We start from the raw sequence: 15,793 nt of genomic DNA, 5'->3' as shown, positions 1-15,793 counted from the left end.
CAGAAAACCTAACAAAAGAAATTCATGATCTGTATGCAGAAAACTACAGAACATTATTGAGATTAATGAAAGAAGACCTAACTAGCAGCAAATATTATCAGCAATAGCCAAACTATGGAAAGAGCCCAGATGTCCATCGATAGACGAATGGATAAAGAAGATGTGGTCTATATATATAATGGAATATTACTCAGCCATCAAAAAATGGGCAATATCCACATAGAGAAGTGGATAATTTTTTTTTTTAATTTCTGTTGCCATTTGCAATGACGTGGATGGAGCTAGAGTGTATTATGCTAAGTGAAATAAGTCAGAGAAAGATAAATACCATACACTCTCACTCATATGTGGAATTTAAGAAACAAAACAGATGAACATAGGGCAAGGGGGAAAAAAGAGAGAGGGAAGCAAACCATAAGAGACTCTTAACAATAGAGAACGAACGGAGGGTTGCTGGAGGGAGGTGGGTGGGGGAGGGGCTAGGTGAGTAATGGGCATTAAGGAGGACACTTGTTATGATGAGCACTGGGTGTTGTATGTAAGTGATGAACCACTGAATTCTACTCCTGAAGTCAATATTACACAACTAACTAGAATTTAAATAAAAACTTTGAAAATAAATAAATTAAATTAAAAAAATAAAAGACCTAAATAAATGTTCATGGGTGAAATACATAATTTTGTAAAGATGTCAGTTCTGCCCTAGTTGGTTTGCAGATTCAATGTAATCCCAGTGCAAATCTCAGCAGGATATCTGTGTGTGTGTGTGTGTGTGCACGTGCTCAAACTGAAAAACAGATTCAAACATGTATATAAAAATGCAAAGATAAGAATATCCAAAGTAATCCCAGGACAAAAAAGTTGGAGGACTCACTCTATCAGATATCAAGATACTTGAGTTTCTTTAGTTTTTTTGTTTGTTTGTTTTGTTTTTAAAGATTTTATTTATTTATTTATTAGAGAGCGAGCGAGAGAGAAACAGCATGAGAGAGGAGAGGGTCAGACGGAGAAGCAGGCTCCCCGCTGAGCTGGGAGCCCGATGTGGGACTCGATCCCAGGACCCTGGGATCATGACCTGAGCCGAAGGCAGTCGCTTAACCAACTGAGCCACCCAGGCGCCCGAGTTTCTTTAGTTTTTTGCTGTTACACAGAGTACTGTACAAAATTGGTTTTGCCTGTATCATTTGGGGGTCTTGGCAGTGTATTTCTACAGGAAATACAGCCACTTGCATTTTTAGTCTGTGCATTGTGTGTTCATACCTCTAGTCATTCTTCTATGTGGATATTGCCCATTTTATTTCTAGAAGTTTTTTACGTATTAGGTATTAAAATGAACTGTATGAAATTGCTATTTCTTTAGGTCAAAATGGTTAAATACCAGCAATTTCAGGTGGCTTAACTTAATGTATTAATCCATTTGTCTGCAATAAAAACTATAAAGCTTCCTGAACTTTGTTGTTTGTGTTTTTACTTGGCTTATGATGCTTTTGGCCATGCAAATTTTATCACTTTTATATAAACGCATTAATCAATCCTTTTATTGCTTCTGGGATTTGAGTTATAGTTAGAAAGTTTCTTGGTTAAAACTAATTCATAAAGAAACTTCCCCATGTTTTCCTCATTTTACATCTAAATCTATGATCCATTAGGAATATATTCTGGTGTGTGGAATATATATGATGTGGGAATGGGCTTAATTATATATATTTTTTCATATACCTTCAGGTATCTCAATAACATATATCAAATTCTTCCACTGATTTGAGATGCTACCTTAATCTATACTAAATTTCTATATTCATTTGGGTCTATTTCTGGATTTTCTATTCTGTTTGATTTGTCTATATATATATGTTCATACTGACACCACATTGTTTTCATTATAGGGGCTTTATAATGTGCTTTAATATCTGGATGTGCTAGTCAAACTCCCAACACTGCATTTCTTTTTTAAGATTTATTTACTTGAGAGAGAGTGTATAAGCAGGGAGAGGGGCAGAGTGAGAGGAAGAGAGAGAATCTTGAGAGACTCCCCACTGAGTGGGAAGTCTGACATGGGGCTCGATCCCATGACCCATGAGATCACTGAGCTGAAATCACAAGTCGGTCACTTAACCAACTGAGCCACTCAGGTCGCCCCAACACTGCATTTCTTTTCCTGGTTTTTCTTTGCTTGTTTGTTCTTCTTCATGACATTATAATCAACAGCTTCAGAAACCAACATGAGAGTCTCATTGGGGTTGTGCCGTAAATCAACTTAGGGAGGATTGGGTTTTCTATTTCCTCTCCAGTCAGTGTTGACAAGCCGTAATTTTTCCAGAAATTTGCCCATTAATCTCAGTATTCATCTTCTTTGGCATGACATTTTTATAATATTGTCTTTCTATATTTTACATTTCTGCTGATTTGTAGTTTTGTCCTTTTTTCATCCTCTGTGTTGTTTATTTTTTTTCTTATCTTTTTTTCCCATGAGCAATTTTCCAGTGGGTGGGTTATTAATTTTCTTTGAATTTTCAAAAGGTAAACATTTGTCTGTCCTGTGTGTCTGTCTCTTATTTTTCAGTGGGTGTTTCACTCATTCCTTTCCATGTTTTCATGTTTACTGTTATGGGTGTTCAATGTTACAATTTTGCTCCAGGTTTTAGCTTTCTGTCACAGACATTTTGATATGTTATGTTTTCTTGGTTGTTATTTTCGAAACATCCCGCAATTTCATTTTATGCTTCTTCATTGACTTAACAGAAGTGTTTACACTTCCAGGTGAAAGGTCCTTTCTTTTTTTATTTGTCATTAATTTTGTACTTTTATGGTATAAGGTCATTTCACAAATGAGGCCCAGAGAGGTTAAGTGATTTGCCCAAAGTCACACAGTTAGTAAGAGGTGGGGCTGGAATGGAAACTCAAAGTCCATTTCCCTTCCACTGCCCTTCCCTGCCCCTGTGGCTCACGGGTAGATACGCTATTTAATCATTACCAGCACAATTCCAGCAGGTGTCATTATGAGACAGGGAAGCTTAATTGATAAAACTGTAAAGGAAAGGACTATTAAAATTTAATTTCTGTGGGTAGGAAATTAGAATGTCAGTGGTAATAATTAAGTGTGGGGGGGATTTTTCTTGATATAAACTCATATTACTCTTGATCTGGGTTCCCTCAACAGCAGAGCCGGAGAAATGTTTACTTGGGAGTGTAAACCCAGGAAGCAGCAGGAAGGGTCAGAGAAGCAGAGATAAAAGGGAGGGAAGCCGAGTCAAGGATGTGTTACCCAGTTGGCCAGGGGGCTCTGTCTGGTGGGACTCTCTGAGGAGCCTCATGAAATGAGTCTCAGAACTGTCCTCCTGGGGAGGACATGTACTTGCCAGCTCCTGCCCACCATTGATCAGGGGTAGACCACGCCTCCATCTCCCCACACCTCTGGGTTGGACGGTGTGTGTGGGGGGGTCAGTGCTGATAGGCACCCCCCTCCGCATCACCTGCTACCAGAGACACCCCACTCAGGCTTGAGGTAGGGCTGCTCCCCAGCCCACAAAGCCGATAGAAGTCAGCTCAGAACCACCTGGGTGGAGTAGGAGGGGAGGTGGAGAGGATCGGAAGTGGAAGCCAGAAGTGCCTGATACATGGAGATACTTAAAAAAAATTTTTGATGCAAATCTTCAAAATTGCCAGCCTAGTGGAAAGTATGGATCCCTATTTTGAAAGGAATGACCATTATTATCAAAATGGATATGGGGAGCTTAGAATTTCATTACGACCAGGGAATATGTCATATTTAACTAAGTTTGCTTTGTTTTTGCTTCTGGGTGTGTGTCTGTCAAGGGTGAGAAGTTCAGACCACCAGCAAAGACTTGATTATAAATGATGGAAGAATAAAATGAAAGGATTAAAATCTGTCTTGACAGCAAACTAATCTTGAAACCTAGGAGCTAAGTTATCATAAACACGCTCATTCTTCCCTCAACTAGTTTCTCCTGTTAACCACATGTAGAGACGCACATAAACGGAGGACTCAGTGGCATTGACACACATTTAAAATAGAATCTCATATTCTATACATTTATTCTGAGGCTAATTATTCTAACTTTCAAATCCCAAGTTAATGTTTAAAAATCTACACATATCTCTGTGGTATTTATGACTCATTTGTACTGTTAATGCAGGCAGGGAAATATATAACGTCCAGCAAATAGCTTAATCCACACTCCACAGACGCATAATTTCCACTCTCCACTCAGAAACTTGATGCAATCTGTCTGATTCTCCCGAAGAAAGAAACGCCCAAGGATCAATTCATCCATATTAAAACAGGGAAAGTTGCTTTTCCCCTGACAGAGCTCCCTGCTGGCTCTGGGGCACTGTGTTGAGATGCTCCACCATACAAATGCAGAGTGCTGTGTTCATCAGCACATGGCCCTTGAAGAAGAACGCGAGAGGGTAGCTCGGAGCTCCTGGGAGACCCTTGGGGTGCCCACCCAAGGGATCCCAGAACACCTGCTGTGCTGGGACTCTCAGGGAATCCTTCTCCCTTTTGGTTTAAACTTAAATTTGTGTCTTTCCTTGTTTCACAAGATAATGTTTTTGCTGTTCTGAACGTTTTGAGGAAGAGCTCCCATGCGACCCAACACAGTCTTGAGTTCATGAACATACGTGGACTCCAGGGTACATTTAAAAGCGAATGGAAGCTTTCCTTTTCCCTGGCTAGTGTCCCTGTGGAAAATCACAGAAGCCCCAACTGCGAACATCCTTTAGAGGGAAAATGTCATCACTGTTATTATTAATATTACTGTAATAATCGCTTCTTAAGAACTTGGTCTTTCATGGAAACCACTGAGTAAATGAGAGGCTCACAGGGGAAAATGAAAATCTCTGGGCTGCCTTTGACATGTAGCTGCTGAGCTTGGTGAAATCGGCGAAAAGCCTATGGAAGACCTTGTCCCACCCCCGTCCTCCACCAGTCACCCCATCAGCTTCACCCGGAGATGGTCGAAACAGCACAGCCAACCTCCAAACACCTCTGGAAGCGACCATCCTAGGACTGAAAGGGTAACAGTGCCTCGTTAAGTCTCCGGGTGACACTCACTTATTGACTCATGTGTGTCATAGTTCAGATGAATAAGACTTTCCTGGATTAAGTCAAACATAACTCCATTGCCCGGCAAGGAGGAGCAATTTTCATTTACAGAAAACTATTATGACCCATAAAACTCTTTACCCGTGATGCTCACCCATTACTGGTGACCCAGGATGGGCAGTCGCATGCTTCCTGCGTGCCCATTGCCACACGGGCGGCCAGCCTTCCCGCCTCCGCGGCATGGAGCCCGCAAGCTGGACATTGCTCATCTCTCAACAGCTTTCTGATCGTAACGAAGGCTCTTTCTTCTCGTCACACTAATGAATGATGCCAGTCGTTCAGAAGATGTGTGCATTCGTTTCAAAGGTCTGAGTAACAACCAATAGAAGTTTGACTTTATGGAAGCATTGATTCTCACCAGTACTGTTCCCCAGACCCAGTATTGCAAAAACGGGGATTGTTTTTCTGTGCTGTGTTTTAGGAGACAAATTGAAATGCTTATGTGATCATTCCAATAAAGGCATCCTCGTTTCTTTCCCCCATAGGAACTTGGATGGGAGAAACCTAATCCTGTACCTGATTTGCTTAGCACCCCTGACCGGAGAAATCTCCCAGCCACCAAGATTGGGGTGCCACTCACCAACTTCCCCTGTACTCTTGGATCTTGCCAAGCGATCTCCATCATGCTCACCTGCCCAGCCCCCCCAGCAAGGACTATTTCTGTCTCCCCTCTCTCAGACACCCAGCTGCCCTCCTTCCCACTTGATTTTAGCAGGAGACTTGGTTTCCTATTTTATACAGCAAATGGTGGCCAACAGATGCTCTCTGCTACCAGCCATCAAGCCCACAAACCCCTTTGTATTTTCTTCTATCTTTTCCCCCTTTCCATCCTCCTATCCAAGGTCAAGTTCTCTGCACACTGACCTATGGCCCCTCCTTCTCTAAGCTCTCCCTCTCTTATCATCGACTTTTCTTATACCCTCAATATCTCCTTCTATTGCCCCTGTGGACCCGGGACGCCAGCGCTCCCCCAGCTCGTCCCCATCTCTTTCCTTCACTGCCTGACTGCTTGGCTTTGGTTAGATGGATGTAAAAAACACCCTGGGGACAGCAGAGTGACTTGTAGGAGGAGCTCAGTCAAAGGATGACCTCATGGAACAGAACCACCCACCTAAGGGGTGCTGGGCTTCACACGAGAGAGAATTAGCCCTCCCATGTTGTCTGAGCCACTGTGATCCATGCAAAAGCAGCCGAACTTGTATCTTAACTAAGATATTGTCTACCCTCACTTCCACGGACCCCTCAGCCCACGGCAGTCAAGCTTTGCCCACCTGTCCTCAAGGTACACACTGAAACCATCAGTAGATGCAGTGGGCACGTATCAGTCCCTGGCCTCCCAGCAGGTTCTGACCCTGCTGCCCGGAGTCTCCCACTGGCCATCACCTCTCCCTGCGGCTCTGCCTTGGATTCTCCACGCCTTCCTCCAGGCTCTGGGCTGCCCCTCATTGTTGCCCGCTCCTCTCTCCCCCTCCTCTTCCCTCCCGTTCTCACCGCACACCCTCCCAGGGTAGTGGTCCCTGCTGCCATGCGTTCAACTGCAGAGACAACGCTCTGGCCAATTTATACCACAGTGGAATTTATTAGAAGGACATGGAGTAGCCCGTAGGATAAAGTCAGAGGGGAAGAACCAGACTCAGAACAAGAGCAGAGATGTAGGAACAGGAACAAAGTGACGATTTCCCCAGCCTGTTCCTTCTGAGACAACATAGCTCCGGCCATTTGAAACTTTGGTGTAATCCTGCTAGGGATTCCAATTTCAGGGAGAAAGTATTTGACTGATCTGACTTATGTCATGCATCCAGCCCTTTGCAGGGGAAGGAGGAGCATTTTAACTGACAGTTTTTTCAAGACTGTATCCAATAAGAGAGGACTAAGTTTCCAACCAGTGTTAGCATGCTGCATCAGAAGGGGGAAGAAGGAATACCAGGGGGGCTCCTGGGTGACGCATCGGTGAAGGGTCCCACTCTTGATTTCAGCTCAGGTCATGATCTCGGGGTTGTGAGATCAAGCCCCACCATGGCCTCTGCAATGGGCGTGGAGCCAGCTTAAGATTCTCTCTCTCCCTCTCCCTCTGCCCCTCAACCCCCACTCACACTCTCTCTCTCAAAAAAAAAAAAGAAAGAAAGAAAGAAAAAAGCATGAATGCCAAGCCAGCAGCAAGACAGTCATTCTAGTCCACTCCCTGACTGCCGAATGCCCACACACCCTGCTTTATATACAAATAACTCCAGATATGCCTGAAATAGAATACAATTACTATCTATGCAAATGGAAATCACCCAGCTCCCAATAACTCATACACAAATGTATCCAGCTTCAAACTCAGGATCTGCAGGAAAGTCTGCTCTTCTTCTGGTTCTACCACGATCTCATGTGGACATAATGCAAACTATGGATTAAAGGTTAAACTTAGCCCCTAAAACCTATAACACACGTAACCGTAAAGCAAAGAAAAATAGAGGTCAGTTAACTAGAAACCAGCACACACACATATGGGCACACAGACACACTCCTGTTCTTCCTTCCCCCGGCACCTTCCCCCGGCTGGCTCCCCATTCCGAGCCGGTTGGGGGGACTCAGACCTTCACTGTGGCAGATCAGATCCTGTGGTCATGTCGTCCTTCTAGATGGACTACGTTATTTTTTTCCATTAGACCCTCTGGGCACACAATGCCTTGAGCCGACGAGCATTATTTATTTATTTATTTTTATTTTTTAAGATTTTTTTATTTATTTGACAGAGAGAGACACAGCGAGAGAGGGAACACAAGCAGGGGGAGTGGGAGAGGGAGAAGCAGGCTTCCCGCCGAGCAGGGAGCCCAATGTGGGGCTGGATCCCAGGACCCTGGGATCATGACCTGAGACGAAGGCAGACGCTTAACGACTGAGCCACCCAGGCACCCCTATTTATTTATTTTTCAAGATTTTATTTATTTATTTGACAGAGAGAGAGCACAAGCAGGGGGAGCAGCAGGCAGAGGGAGAGGGAGAAGAAGGCTCCCCACTGAGCAGAGAGCCCGATCTGGGGCTCCATCCCAGGACCCTGAGATCATGACCTGAGCCGGAGTCAGATGCTTAATCGACTGAGCCACCCAGGCGCCCCGAGCCTACAAACATTTCAAGCATCTTTGGACATGATTAAAATTTGAAAGAAATATTGGCCACAAAAAAGACGGAGAAGACAGAACATCAAATGAATAATAATGTCAAAAGCAAAATTGTAAAACCCTCTTCAGAAATTTAATAGCCAATATACGTAATGTGGGATGAGTGCATGATGGGAGGCAGTGGGGCCTCCAGTAGCAGGAGTGTGGAGACTGTCCTGTGCAGGGCTGCGCCCCCCCATCAGTGTTTGCCTCTGGCAGGGGGAAGAGTTTTAGCTCGCAGACTCAGGGCCACAAGCCCCCCCCACCCCCACACTTGTGGCAGCAACCTGATTCCCCTCAACAGGATCCATCATGTCAGCCAATATTAGAAACCTGCCCACTTTGGGAGGGGGAAATCTATTTGTCCAAAGGCATAAGATGTCAAAAATCGCCTGGGAGAGTCTCAGGGTAGAACCATTACTGTGTCTGGAAACTAAAACCCCTAAACCAACAGAGCCATGGCCACAGAGGGGATAGGAAGAAAACATGGGGTGCCACCAAGAAAGGCATCACTCCCACCTCCATCCTGGGGTCCCCAGACATACATATTTCAGCCACAAGGAGAAAAGCATCGAGCATGGACCTCTGGATGGGGGTTGGACGTCCTACCTCCTGAAGGATAGAGAGCTTCATAGGCTCTTGACTCCCAACTCACAATGCCATGTCTGAGCTTCAGAGGATCATTTCCCCATCCGTATCAGTCAGGAATCTCCAGAGAAACAGAACCTTTATATATAAATATAAATATCTCCTCTCTCTCTCTCTCTTATCTTATTATAAGGCGTTGGCTCACTGAGAAGTCCCAAGATTTCAGTCAGCAAGCCAGAGCCCCAGGAGAGCTGATGGTGAAATTTTCAGTCCATATGCCAGCAGGCTCAAGACCCAGGAAAAGCCAATGTTTCAGTTTGAGTCCAAAGGCTGGAAAAAGACCAATGTCCCAGGTCAAGGCCATCAGGCAGGAGAAGTTCCCCCTTACTCATGAGTGTCAGCGTTTCTGTTCTCTTCAGGCCCTCAACTGATTAGATAGGGCCCACCCACATTGGGGAGGGCACTCTTCCTTCCTCAGTCTACTGATTCCAATGTTAATCTCATCCAGAAACAGTCCTTACAGACACACCCAGAATAACGTTTGACCAAATAACCAGGCACACCATGGGCCATCCAAGTTGACATGTAAAATAAACCATCACAGCATCTTAGAGAGCCACCAGCGACTCCTGACGGTAGGAGGGTGGGCCGTGGACTCTGAGGGTCAGAGCCACTGAACTGTAGCCTGGCCCTGCTCAAGAGCCTTCTCTCACTCTCCAAGCTGGTGGCTTTTTTTTTTTTTATAATTTTTTTTTTTTTTAGATTTTATTTATTTTTTTGACAGAGAGAGATATAGCGAGAGCAGGAACACAAGCAGGGGGAGCGGGACAGGGAGAAGCAGGCTTCCCGCAGAGCAGGGAGCCCTGATGTGGGACTCGATCCCAGGACCCTGGGATCATGACCTGAGCCGAAGGCAGACGCTTAACGACTGAGCCACCCAGGCGCCCGAAGCTGGTGGCTTTTTGAGTCACCCAGTAAATCGGCAAGAACAGGTCATCCAAATATGCCATAGGTGGCCTCCAAAACCCAAGCATGTGCATCTTCCATATCTGATGGCAGGGGACCCGAAGCGCAGCAGCCATCCCTTCACATTGGAGGGGAAGTCCCAGCATGTGCCAGACCCCCAGACCCGCAGAAATTTCACAGAAGTGGGGACCCTTGCACCTTCACAGGGCTTAACCTTCCACCTGCAGACATGCATGTTTCTCAACAAGTTCCCTGTGACACCTGCCACCTCCTACAGTCTAAACAGGGAAAGTCAGCGTTATGGCTGTTTGCCTTCCATGCCCCCCCCCCACCAACCATCAGTGAGTTCAAGATAGTACTTTGTAACACAGGATGCAAGGACTATATTACAAGGCACACTTATCATAAGGGAAAAACTGGACGGGCACCGTGAGCAAGAAGAAAAATCAGCTTCATTATTTTATAGCTGGAGATTTAAAATATGTATGCGTCATGTTTATGGGGCTTTTGAGAAGCCTTTTGTTCTGTCCCATTGACTTGAGTTAATGAGGGTAATGAACTTGGAAACTGAAAAGAATTACTGCCTGGGCAGCTCTTCCAGGTTCCCGACGTTTCTTTTCATGTGGTCTATTTCCTGGTGGCAATAACATTTGTTTACCTTGAAAATGAGAGAAGACACTTTTATGGCAGCATGTCTCCATGGCGCCTCGATATTCGCTCACGAAGCTCCGCACAACCCGTTTCTGTGCGGAGCCCGGGAACGTGGTGAAAGCAGCGGACTCGAACAGAAGCAACATTCAGTCGTTGAAAGGGGAAAGGGACAGATTTATGCCCGTCCCACTTGTCCTCCAGAATGCAAAGGGTAATAATAGTCCCAGGACAGAAGTTTCTAGTGCAGTGCACTGAATATTTTGTCTGGGTTTTGAGGTTAGGAGTTTGGGAACATTAGCTCCTGTGATGTGATTCTGGCAGTCAATGCACCTGCATTTTTAACACTTCTAATGTTTCATCTATGAATATTTCCCCCCTTCTTGCAATAAGCCAAGTTGTTATGAATGATCATATGTTAAACCTTTCCCGATCTCCACTGTCCAGATCCTGTGAAAAAAGCAAAAAATGTTCTCAAGGCAGGATGGGAAACAAAATTTCAAATACAGGCTCCATGTTGATACCATTGTACTAATACTACACGGCTGTCAGTCGCCCTCCATCCCCAGAGAAACACGGAGATCATGATGGGCACCTTCAATCCACGTTTGCCCGGGACCAAGCAGCAACTGTCTTGTTCGATTCCTGGGAAGAGTTTGAAAATGTTAATTTTTGTGATGAGTATATTTTTAGAGATTGTAATAAAAACAAAATAAAATCTCTTAGGTTTTCTGCTTACCTCATTTTCAAGAGGGATATGCTAGAAGGATCGAGCTCCTTTAGAAGTCCGAAGGGCTCTGGTTTCCAAAATAGTTTACAGCTGAGACAATAAAGTTTCTGGGGAACACATCGGAGTACCCACTGGATAAATCTTGAGCAGTACCTAGCAGTGGATAACATTTTTTAGAAGGGAGACAGGTGGTCTTTTTTTTTTAAAGAATAAAGTGGAAAATCCCTCCGTTCTGACTAGAAAAGCCAGCAGCACATAGACGTTCCCCATTTTGTGTGGCAACTATAATTCTTCCCATTTTTGTCTCCTTTCTCATGTTGAAAAAGGAGTTAAGGAAAGCCAGGAAGGATAGAAAGGAAAATTGATGTCTTTTCTCTGATTAGTTGGGGGCAATTTGAGAAGAATATTCTCACTAAAGAAGAAAAGTTACTGGCAGATTAAAGAAGTGGGCAAAGGCGGCTCGTAGCAACGGGACCCCCAGAACAGCATCCTCGGAGGAGGGCACAGAACGAAATACTCTGGCCAAGACTCCGTGAGCTCAACTGGCAGAAATTAAGCGTGAACGTAGGGAAAGCACAGTGTCCATTTGTTTTAAAAACTGTTGAAACAGTTGGCAAATGTTTTATTATGAGAAATCTTGAACACATATAAAAATAAGAGAGGAGTGTCTCAATCCTCATGTGCCCATCGCGAGGCTTCAACAACCCTCAATGCCTTCCCCTCAATCACGTGATGCGACTCCCAGGTATTATGTCATCAGTAAATTTTTCAGTGTATATCTCTAAAGGATAAAGACCTTTTAAAAAAAATTACTGCATTATCACACCAAATAATTAACCAGAATCCCTGGTTATATATTATCTATTATCAGTGCTCAGATCTTACCATTGGTTCATTTGAAGCAGGATTTTCACGTAAGAGCCACACAGTGCCATTGGTCTCTTAAAAATGGGCACGGTTTTTGGGGAGTGGATTGGGGTGGCTTATACAAAACACGGTATGTGGGCATCATTGTACACTATTGCAGGAACTTGGTTCTCTGCATGGATTCTTGGGTGAATGGGTCAGAGGTGACATGGTTCTTGGGCTCCAAGGCTCAGGGAAGGTGGCTAAATAAATATTTTATTTATTTATTTGAGAGAGCATGAGGGGGGATGGGCAGAGGGGGAGGGAGAGGGACAAGCAGACTCCATGCTGAGCATGGAGCCTGATGTGGGGCTCGATTCCAGGACCCAAGCCAAAACCAAGAGTCAGATGCTTGACCGACTGAGCCACCCAGGTGCCCCTGAATACATTTTTTAAAAGTTCTATTGGATTATGGTTTGGACTCAAATTCCAAGTCCAGAGTACTTGGCCAAAGCTTGTGGTGTTGTATGTGGGTGAGGAGTGGAGGCACCAGGCCAGAGGGAAACTCCCCGATTACCGTCTTACGTGACCCTGGAGAAGTCACTTAACCTCCTAGGGCTTGGTGTCCTCATCCGGCAGGGGATCTGGGGAGGACTGCATGAATTAGCACACGTGAAGTGCCTCGTACCGACCAGACAGAAGCGTTAGGTGCCGTGACGGGCTCGCCACCTGCCCAGATGTGGCATGGCCTCCCACCCCTGCCTGCTGCTGGAAGGGCCACCTGCTTACTTTCCGGAAACTTACCAAGCTCATGCCTTTCCTCGAAACCTGATCGTCCTCCCCAGTGTCTGTCCCAGCCTCTGGCTGTTCTCATTGTCAACATTCCAAAATCTCACTTACCTTCCATTCTCTTCCTTCTCTTGACTTTGTCCATTACAGCTCAGTGGAGAGCCTGCTTCTCCCCCTGCTTGTGTGCTCTCTCTCTCTGTCAAATGAATAAATAAAATCTTAAAAAAAAAAAAAAGAATAAAATGCTCAAATATCCCTGATCTCATGCTTATACTTTGTTGCTAAGGAAGACAAATAATAAACTAACTACCTGAAGAGTATAATATAGAGAGAGGTACCAAGTCTACTATTATGTAGCATAATATAATGTATGATGTGATAAGTTCCATGGAAAGATAGATCAGGGAGGGGCTGGGCAGTGCTGGGGTAGGGGAGAAGGTTTATCATTTTAAATGGATATGAAACAGATGTGGCCCAGATTTTTTAGTTTTATTGGATAAGGGAGGGAGTTTAGACTACTCCAGGTATAAGAGGAGCCACTGACGAGTATAAGCAGGGGAACTATGACCTCTGATTTGCTGTTTTAAGGGTCGCCTTGGCTGCAGAGCAAGGAATGGATCATAGCGGGGAAAGCAAGGAGTCAGAGGCTGTTAGGAGACCACTGTGCCTGCCCAGGAGAGAGGCCAGATGGAGACGGAGATGGAGAAAAGCGCCCTATTCTGAAGAAGGGAGGGGAAATGAGCATATTTTCGAAGGAGAACTGACAGGGGTTTTGGATGGATTCGTTGTGGAGTGTGAGAGAGAAGAATCCAAGATGACACCTGGATTTTGGACGTGAACCACTGGGTAAATGGTGATACCACTGACTGAGGGGAAACAAGTCTACATTGAGACCGACCATGTTGTTTGTGATTTACAGATTTCATGTAAACAAACGTCTCTCTATTTACAAGTGAGAGCCATATTTCATTATAATCTGCCCAGATGTGGAAGCCTTCCTTCTCCCTGGCATTTCTCTGCATTGTATCCAGTTCTTACCTCCACGAATGTATGTATTTGTGTGTGTAGATGCAGGACGCAGATCCAAAAACTGTGATAATGTCACAGTAATAGAAATATATAATCATAAATATACGAATAATAGAAATATGTAAATCCCAATATAAAACTTATAGTACGTATAATATATAACATTTTATGAAATATATAAACATTTTAAACATGCGTTTTAAATCTCAAATATATATATTTTTATAAAATGGTTACGAACTGGTAAGTTGTAACATAGATCATTCATCAGATTGGTCTGGTAATATCAAAATCATTTGCTATGTTTGGAAATTGCCGGTACAATTTTTGTTTGTTTTTTAGGCATGCCTATAACTAGGCATATGACACCACCAGCAGGACCAGCAGGTCTGAGTTCTGGGCTGTCACTGGACATGAGGAATGACACTGTCGGGAAAAATTGTAAGAAATTGGAAATGGGCAAGAAGAGAATACTGGTGTCTCCAGTCCTTCTGGCTTATACGCACCCTTGTTTTTGAGCTAGTTCGCAGCTTTGTATGTTGTAGAAACTGATAGTAATATAACTGATCTTTGTGCACAGAAATGCAAATGAACATCTCCTATGGAGATATGATAGACTATTGCCTTGGTTATATTGACCTGTTTTGCATCAATTTGCCCTTTTATTTATTTCAGCATTTTTTATTTTCTACTAGTGTGTTTTCTGAATTCTCCTTTGAGCGGATTGTAACATCTTACTGGTTTCTTCATAAGTTAATCAGTTAAATAAACTTTGACAGGGATTCATCTAATATTTGTATGAGTTAAGCTGATTTACCATTTAAAAAATTATTGTTAACAGCATCAAATTTTTCCAAAGATTTCTAGTAAGGGGATAGTTATTAGATTATCTGTAGTCTCCATAACTAGAGATTTTCTCTTAACATCAATGATATTGATGCTGAATCCTCTCTCAACTTCTACTGAACTAACAGCAATTACATTACAATTGTTTCTAGCTACCTTTAACTGCCTGAGATTTTTAAAAAATTCAACATTTTTGTCATAAACATTTTCTTGAAATGTCATTTTAATTAACTGGCTTAATTTATTAATTTTTTCTTCACCCTCAATCCATAAACTCTGGAAACCTCACGGGCCAAGTTTCAGGATTCGGTAAGTTGGAATAACTCAAAAGTTTTCAAGTTTTTTCATACTTTGTTCTTAAATGACATACATTCACATACAATTTCATAAACAGGCTAGTAGTTCTAATCTTGAAATTGATAAAGTTTTCCCAAATTGTTATACATCATTTTCTTGTTCCTATCATGTCTTTTTCCTCCTTTTCATAGATTCATCTACAACTAAGTTCAAGCAATTTATCATTCACTGCATTCATGTTGACTTTAATAGTTGAAACACTTCTTTTTATAAAGCTAAGAACAGTGGTTCTTTTTATGAAATCATTTATTAAAGTACCATATCTAAATGATTTTTTGTTTTCCAGACTGTTTATTTCCATTTCATCCTTTATTAAAGTACCATATCTAAATGATTTTTTGTTTTCCAGGCTGTTTATTTCCATTTCATCCTTTATTAAAGTACCATATCTAAATGATTTTTTGTTTTCCAGACTGTTTACTTCCATTTTGCAATTTATTAAGATTAACCTTCAACGGGGCGCCTGGGTGGCTCAGTCATTGAGCATCTGCCTTCGGCTTGGGTCATGATCCCAGTGTCCTGGGATCAAGCCCCACATCAGGCTTCCTGCTCAGCCGGGACCCTGCTTCTCCCTCTCCCACTCCCCCTGCTTGTGTTCCCTCTCTAGCTGTCTCTCTCTGTCAAATAAATAAATAAAATCTTTAAAAAGAAAAAAAAGATTAACTTTTAAAGCTTACTATGATCTCCTGCTGGCTCTTGCAACTCCAGTAGGTCCAAATA

At 43.3% G+C, this 15,793-nt stretch overlaps 1 long non-coding RNA gene across 2 annotated transcripts in view; it reads right to left on the bottom strand.

The window, feature by feature from the left end:
• Positions 1 to 7,330: 7,330 nt before the first annotated feature.
• The window catches only part of LOC145721178 (uncharacterized), a 29,415-nt gene continuing 20,952 nt past the window's right edge, over positions 7,331 to 15,793 (bottom strand). For both annotated transcript variants that reach the window (XR_014144676.1, XR_014144675.1), the window contains 3 exons: positions 12,953 to 13,037; positions 11,216 to 11,359; positions 7,331 to 11,121 (listed from right to left, as the gene is read on the bottom strand). This is a non-coding gene — a long non-coding RNA (uncharacterized LOC145721178). The remainder of the gene's footprint in view (positions 11,122 to 11,215; positions 11,360 to 12,952; positions 13,038 to 15,793) is intronic.

The sequence above is a fragment of the Leptonychotes weddellii genome, chromosome 4, assembly GCF_054177405.1.
Source record: "Leptonychotes weddellii isolate Sample4059 chromosome 4, ASM5417740v2, whole genome shotgun sequence".
NCBI classification, from domain to species: domain Eukaryota; kingdom Metazoa; phylum Chordata; class Mammalia; order Carnivora; family Phocidae; genus Leptonychotes; species Leptonychotes weddellii.
Note: the sequence above shows the minus strand (reverse complement) of the source record. Positions and strands in the feature narration are given on the sequence as shown.